The sequence below is a fragment of the Lolium rigidum genome, chromosome 2, assembly GCF_022539505.1.
Source record: "Lolium rigidum isolate FL_2022 chromosome 2, APGP_CSIRO_Lrig_0.1, whole genome shotgun sequence".
Taxonomy (NCBI): domain Eukaryota; kingdom Viridiplantae; phylum Streptophyta; class Magnoliopsida; order Poales; family Poaceae; genus Lolium; species Lolium rigidum.
Genome location: NC_061509.1, coordinates 10,420,553 through 10,428,183, shown reverse-complemented (window position 1 = coordinate 10,428,183; position 7,631 = coordinate 10,420,553).

The following is a 7,631-nucleotide window of genomic DNA, read 5'->3' as shown; positions in this document are numbered from 1 at the left end:
CGAAGGAAAATTTCATCAAGCTCATCTCTTTCTTCCCTAAAAACTTCACTCTCACTATTCTCCAAATGTTGCTGCAAAGGATTACTAGGAGCAAGAGCAATAGATGCACACTGTTCAACTTTAAAATCACTATTAGGCGAATCAATTTTATAAGGAGTTTTGGTAAATTTAGAGAAGTTAAACTCATAGGATTCACCAGCAAATTTAGTCAAAATTTTCTCTTTCTTGCAATCTATAATAGCTCCACAAGTATTTAGAAAAGGTCTACCAAAAATAATAGGACAATATTTACTAGCAGCAGAACCAAGTACCAAAAAGTCAGCAGGATATTTAATCTTACCACATAGAACTTCCACATCTCGAACAATACCAATTGGAGAGATAGTTTCTCTATTAGCCAGCCGAATAACCACATCAATATCTTCAAGTTCACAAGAACCAATTTCGTGCATAATCTCCGTGTAAAGATCATAAGGAATAGCACTAATACTTGCACCAATATCACATAAACCATAATAACAATGATCACCAATTCTAACAGTATAGCATAGGAACACTAGCTTTCCTAGACTTATTAGGATGCGAAACAATATTAGAGGCATCTTCACAGAAAATAATATGACCATCCTCCACATTTTCAGTCACAAGATCTTTAATTATTGCAACAGCATGTTCAACTTTTATTTGTTCTTCAGGTTCTATAGGTTTCTTTTCACTTTTATGAACCGCACTATTTATAACAGAGTACTCCTTCATTTTAGCAGGGAAAGGAGTTTTTTCAATATAAGCTTCAGGAATAACATGATCAACAGTTTCAACTACAACACATTTATTTATAGATGAATCAATTTTATCATTATACGGTTCATGATACTTATCAAAGTTCTTCTTTGGCAATTCATAATGAGAGGCAAAAGCTTTATAAAGATTTGCAGCAACTTGAGAATCAAGACCATAAGTAGCACTCATATTACGAAATTTATCGAGTATCCATAAAAGCTTCAATGCATTTATAATCATAATTTATACCCGATTCTCTATCCTTGTCGTTCTCCCATCCTTCGGTATTTTCTTGGATCCGATTAAGAAGGTCCCTTTTAAACTCTTCCTTGTTTCGTGTAAATGATCCAGAACAAGAAGTATCCAGCAAGGTCTTGTCTTGAAAAGAAAGTCTTGCATAGAAATTATCAATAATAATATTACCAGGAAGCTCATGAATGGGGCATTTGAGCATTAAAAACTTCAATCTCCCCCACGCTTGGGCAATACTCTCTCCTTCATGAGGCCAAAAATTATATATGCGATTCCGATCTTTGTGAATCTCACTTGGAGGATAGAACTTAGAATAAAACCGGGGCACAATATCATTCCATTCAAGAGAATCCCCATTATCCGAGTAATTTATACCAATGCGCCGCTTTACCAGACAGCGATATAGAGAATAGTTTCTTCCTCACTTCATCCATAGCAATACCTGCACACTTGAATAAACCGCATAATTCATGTAAGAACAGTAAATGATCTCCAGGGTGGACAGTTCCATCCCCTGTATAACGGTTACCCACTACACGTTCAATAATTTTCATAGGTATTTTGTATGGTATTTCTTCCTTACTTGGCGCCTCATCCACTACCTTTGCAGTAGTAGTAGATTTCCCAAATAAACACTCAAGAGACGATCTCTCCATAATGAATTATAGCAGCAGGCAGAAATAAAATCAGCACAAACAGTAGAAATTTCCCTTACCAATTCCACTTACCAATAGCGCTTCACTCCCCGGCAACGGCGCCGTGAAAATAGTCTTGATGACCCACAAGTATAGGGGGTGTATCGTAGTATCTTCGATAAGTAAGAATGTCGATCCCAACGAGGAGCGGAAGGTGTTGACAAGCGGTTTCGATGAAGGATTCACTGTAAATGCTCACAGACAAGTATTCAGGGGGTTTTGATATAACGGATGAATAAAGTACGAGTAAGTAAAGTGCGAGAATAATAATTGCAGCGAGTGGCCCAATCCTTTTTAGCACAAAGGACAAGCCGGTTTGTTTACTTATAATGACCAAACGTTCTCGAGGACACACGGGATTTTAGTCAGTGCTTTCGCTACATACAGCTGATTAATCTTCATTGTTTTGATAAGTGTTGTGTGGGTGAACCTATGCTAATGTACCGCCCTTCCTAGGACTAATACATACTTGTGATTATACCCCTTGCAAGCATCCGCAACTACAAGAAAGTAATTAAGATAAATCTAACCACAGCCTTAAACTGCGAGATCCTCGCTATCCCTCCCGCATCGATATACCAACGGGGCTCAGGTTTCGTCACTCCGGCAACCCCGCAATTGGCAAACGAGTACAAGATGCATTCCCCTAGGCCCATAAAGGTGAAGTGTCGTGTAGTCGACGTTCACACGACACCACTAGAAGAATAACACCACAACTTAAATATCATAACATTGAATATTACTCAACCATAATTCACTACTAACATTTAGACTTCACCCATGTCCTCAAGAACTAAACGAACTACTCACGAGACATCATATGGAACATGATCAGAGGTGATATGATGATGAATAACAATCTGAACATAAACCTTGGTTCAATGGTTTCACTCAATAGCATCAATAACAAGTAGAAATCAACACCGGGAGAGTTTCCCCTATCAAACAATCAAGATCCAACCCGAATTGTTACAGCGGTGACGAGGTGCAGCGGTGGAGATGGCGGTGATGATGATGGAGATGATGACGATGGTGATGGAGATGATGTCCAGCTCGATGACGGTGACGATGGCGTCGATTTCCGCCTCCGGGAGGGAATTTCCCGGCGGATTCCTCGCCCGCCGGAGAGCTCTTTTCTCTCTCGGTGTTCTCCGCCCCGCGAGGCGGGCTGTGGCTCTTCGCGATGTACCCTCTGGAGCTTAGGTTTTCGGGACGAAGGCGTACGCGAAGAAAAGGAGGCGAGAGAGGGCTGTGGGCCCCCTCCTCACAGGGCGGCGCGGCCAGGCCTTGGGCCTCGCCGGCCTATGAGGTGGGCCCACCTTGGGTCCCCTCGGCTCCCCCTTCTGGCTCCCTTTGTCATCTAGAAAAATAGGATTTTTCGTATAATTTCCGTCAACTGTTGATCTTCCGAAATATTGCATTCTGACGGTGCTTTTTCCAGCAGAATCCTGGCTCCGGTGCGCGATCCCCAAATAATCATGAAACATGCAAAATAGATGAAATAACATAAGTATCATTTCCAAATATGAAATATATCAATGAATAACAGCAAATTATGATATAAAATAGTGATGCAAATTGGACGTATCAGAGTACAAGGTACATGATGCAAGAGCTTAAACATGATCTATATGAGCACAACAATTGCCAAGTATCACATTATTCAAGACATTAAACCATTTACCACATGCGGCATTTTCCGTTTCCAACCATATAACAATGAATGAAATAGTCCAACTTTCGCAATGAACATTAAAGATAAAGCTAAGAACACATGTGTTCATACGAAACAACGGAGCGTGTCTCTCTCCCAAACAAAGAATGCTAGGATCCGATCTTATTCAAACAAAACGAAAATAAAAACAAACAGACGCTCCAAGTAAAGCACATAAGATGTGACGGAATAAAAATATAGTTTCACTAGAGGAACCTGATAAGTTGCCGATGAAGAAGGGATGCCTTGGGCATCCTCAAGCTTAGACGCTTGAGTCTTCTTAAAATATGCAGGGATGAACCACGGGGGCATCCCCAAGCTTTGACTTTTCACTCTTCTTGATCATATTGTATCATCCTCCTCTCTTGACCCTTGAAAACTTCCTCCACACCAAACTTAAAACAAACTCATTAGAGGGTCGAGTGCATAATTCATATATTCAGAGGTGACATAATCATTCTCAACACTTCGGACATTGCACAAAGCTACTGAAAGTTAATGGAACAAAGAAATCCATCAAACATAGCAAAACAGGCAATGCGAAACAAAAGGCAGAATCTGTCAAAACAGAACAGTCCGTAAAGACGAATTTTTAAGAGGTACCAGACTTGCTCAGATGAAAATGCCCAAACTGAATGAAAGTTGCGTACATATCTGAGGATCACGCACATAAATTGGCAGATTTTTCTGAGTTACCTACAGAGAACCATACCCAAATCCGTGACAGCAAGAAATCTGTTTCTGCGCAGTAATCCAAATCTAGTATTGACTTTACTATCAAAGACTTTACTTGGCACAACAATGTAATAAAATAATGATAAGGAGAGGTTGCTACAGTAGTAACAACTTCCAAGACTCAACAAAACAGTAATAAAAACATACATGGGTTATCTCCCAAGAAGTGCTTTCTTTATAGCCATTAAGATGGGCTCAATAATTTTAATGATGCTCTCGCAAGAAATAAGAGTTAAAGAAAAAGAGAGCATCAAAAGCAAATAAGAAACACTTTTAAGTCTAACCCACTTCCTATGAAAAGGAATCTTGTAAGGGAACAAGTACTGAAAGCACAAAGCAACAAGCATAGAAATGCAACACAAGCGCAACTTCAAGATTCTCAACATAAAGAGGGGAAACTTAATATTATTAAGATGCATATAACCATGTTTCCCTCTCTCATAATAACTTTCAGTAGCATCATTGATGAAATCCACAATATAAATATCACATGAAACATTCTTATCATGAGCTACATGCATAAAATTATTACTCTCCACATATGCATAGTCATTACTATTAATTGTAGTGGGAGAAAATTCAATAAAATAGCTATCATTATTATTCTCATCACCATAATCATCATATATAGGAGGTATATTGTAATCATAATTAATTTTCTCCTCAATAGTAGGTGGACTGAAAATATGATAGTCATCATTGTAATCATCATATATAAGAGGTAAAGTATCATCAAAGTAAATCTTCTCCTCCATGCTTGGGGGACTAAAAATATCATGCTCCTCAAAACCAGCTTCCCCAAGCTTAAAATTTTCCATAGCATTAGCAACAATGGTGTTCAAAGCATTCATACTAATAACATTGCCATTAGCATGCATATAAAGTTCCATAGGTTTTTTAATTTTCTCTTCAAACACCTCATGTCCTAACTCAAGATAAATACTATAAAGAACTCTAATATTTTTGTTGTTTTCCATTAAGCCTAACTAGTGAAATCACACTACTTAGTGTTCTCAGGAGTATTCATTTTAACAGTAATAAAGACAAGTAAAGTAAACTAAATTAAGTAAAGTAAAACAAGTAACTAATTTTTTTGTATTTTTGATATAGCGAACAAACAAAGCAGTAAATAAAATAAAGTAAAGCAAGACAAAAACAAAGTAAAGCGATTGGATGTGGAGACTCCCCTTGCAGCGTGTCTTGATCTCCCCGGCAACGGCGCCACTGCTTCTCCAAAGAACAAGAGAAAAAGGGACGAAGTTGTCGATTCCGGCACCTCCAAAGCCGGCGCTTCGCGTGCCGAAGAAGTTGTTCCTGATGCGGGAAGGAAATCTTTCAACCTTTACGAAGATGCTCTTGTCAGCTCGTAAGTTCTTGCTGCTCTTGGTTGCGTGTTCTCGATATTTTGTCTATTTTGTTTCTTATCTTGTCGCCTAATGTATTGTAGTGGCGACGAGGATGAAAATACACCTATTGACGTGACTGCTCGAACGAGTACGTCCCGTACTTTAGTTGTCTCTGAAGCTCAACCTGATGGGGATGAAACTTCGCCTCCTCAACAAGATACAGAGCATCCAACTCCAGCTGCGAGCCCCCGAGCCTCTTCGCCAAAGAGAGCTAGGGTAGAACCAGCCAAGGAGCCTATACTGTTGGCTGGTAGTTCCACGACTCCTTCATCGGAAATAACTTTGTACACACAAGTATGGGTGAGGAAGTAATCGTTACCGTTCAGAGCAGCATGTTGCTTTGAGATCCGGAGAAAAGAAAAGTCAGAGGAATTCACTTGTGCACTAGTCTTGCATTTGCTTACGAGCGGACATGGCATACAGGCGGTCACACCGCACGAGATTCCCCGGACAGCGACACGGGATTCTCGGGACGTGCTTTTTCTCCATCTCCTTTCTCAGTTCATCTCTCCCATCGCCTCCACTTCCCTACCTTCTCTTCTCTTTTCTTATTCCAGCGATGCCGGGCGAGTCTTCCGCGCAGCGGCGGCGCTGCCCACCACCGCAGTGGCTTCCGCTGTGGCTGGCAAGCTGCTCCGACAAAATTCCTCTATACCGGCCGCCTTCTACTCCGTCGTGAACCGCCGCCACCCAAGAACAGCATGCCGGGCCGCACGGCCGTGTTGCACCTGTCCGCGGCGACTTCGGCGGACACCGGCATGTCAGCCTAGGAGAGCGTCTCACCGGCGCATTGTACGACCACCGACGTGGCCACATCCAATTTTTGTTCCACGAGCTCACCCCGCCCACGGCGTCGCTGGTACGCGAGATGGCGTCGGGCAATTTTTCCGATGGCGTGACCGGTCGACGCACCACGAACGTTTGTCTCGGCCAGCTCTCCGCCGCGACCCCATTTCCGTCGTGGCGTGCCCGAGAGGCTGACCATGGAGCAGCTGTCTCCGAGCCCCACCGGATGCATGCCATAGCGGCAAGCGACACCGGGAACAGCTCCTCTAGCATGCGGTCCGGCGCCAATCGGGCAGGTCGAGCAGCAAGAGCGCGCCGTCGGCGTCCGCCACCAAAGCGGACAGCGCGTGCACCCTCGCCGTCTTCGCCTTGGACGGCGACATTATTCTATGCGCTGCTTCTTCCAGCCCGCCGCGGCCGAGGCGGAGCGCGTGAGCAGCTCCCGCGCCGGCAGCAACGTGACAAGGCCGGGCTCGCGCACGAGCATCCGGGACTTGTAGGAGGCGGCGCGATGAGGACTAGCTTGAAGCCGAAGCCACTTCGCGCGGGAGCACTCTGTCCCTCCCGTCCCGTCGCGCGCGGCATCGTCCGCTCCTCCGTTCGCTGAGCAAGGCAAGGAGAGGAGGAGTGGGGAGAAACGGAGACCCGACAACGACGTACTGCACCTGCGGAGAGGATGGGAGGTGGGGTAGCTTCAACGCGAAGCAGCCGAACCGGCGGGCAAAGGAAGGAGGCGGCCACGAGCGCACAAGGTGGGCGGCGGAGAAAAAAGCTTGATTTTTTGTCGGCGGCGAGAGCGAGAACCTGGGCGGAGGAACTTGAGGGGAGCTTGGAAATGGCGTCCCGGAGAGGTGAGCAGTGACGACCGCGGCAGTCGTTCTGTTGTATGGTCTGGGATAGAATCTCTATGTCGACCGGAGTAAAAGCTGGGGAAAAGCAGCCTCACGCGACGGAAGACGTGCACGCAGATTTTTCCAGATCTCAAAGCAATCTGCTTCTGGACGGTACAGATTACTTCCTTACCCATACCTGCGTGTACAAAATCCGCACTCCTCCTTCATTGGATGATGTAATTTTTTCACTCTTCTTGTTCCGAGCATTTCAGTACTTTCAACTCCCCTTTGTTTCTTGCTAGGTGCTGTCGAACTTTCTCTTCCTATATTGACTTCTCTTTTCTTTTGGTCTTCTCTTCAGCCTTTGATGAAGGAGTTTATCCGTCTCGGTACCCAATTCGTCGGGTACCGTGACCATGCCAAGAAGCTT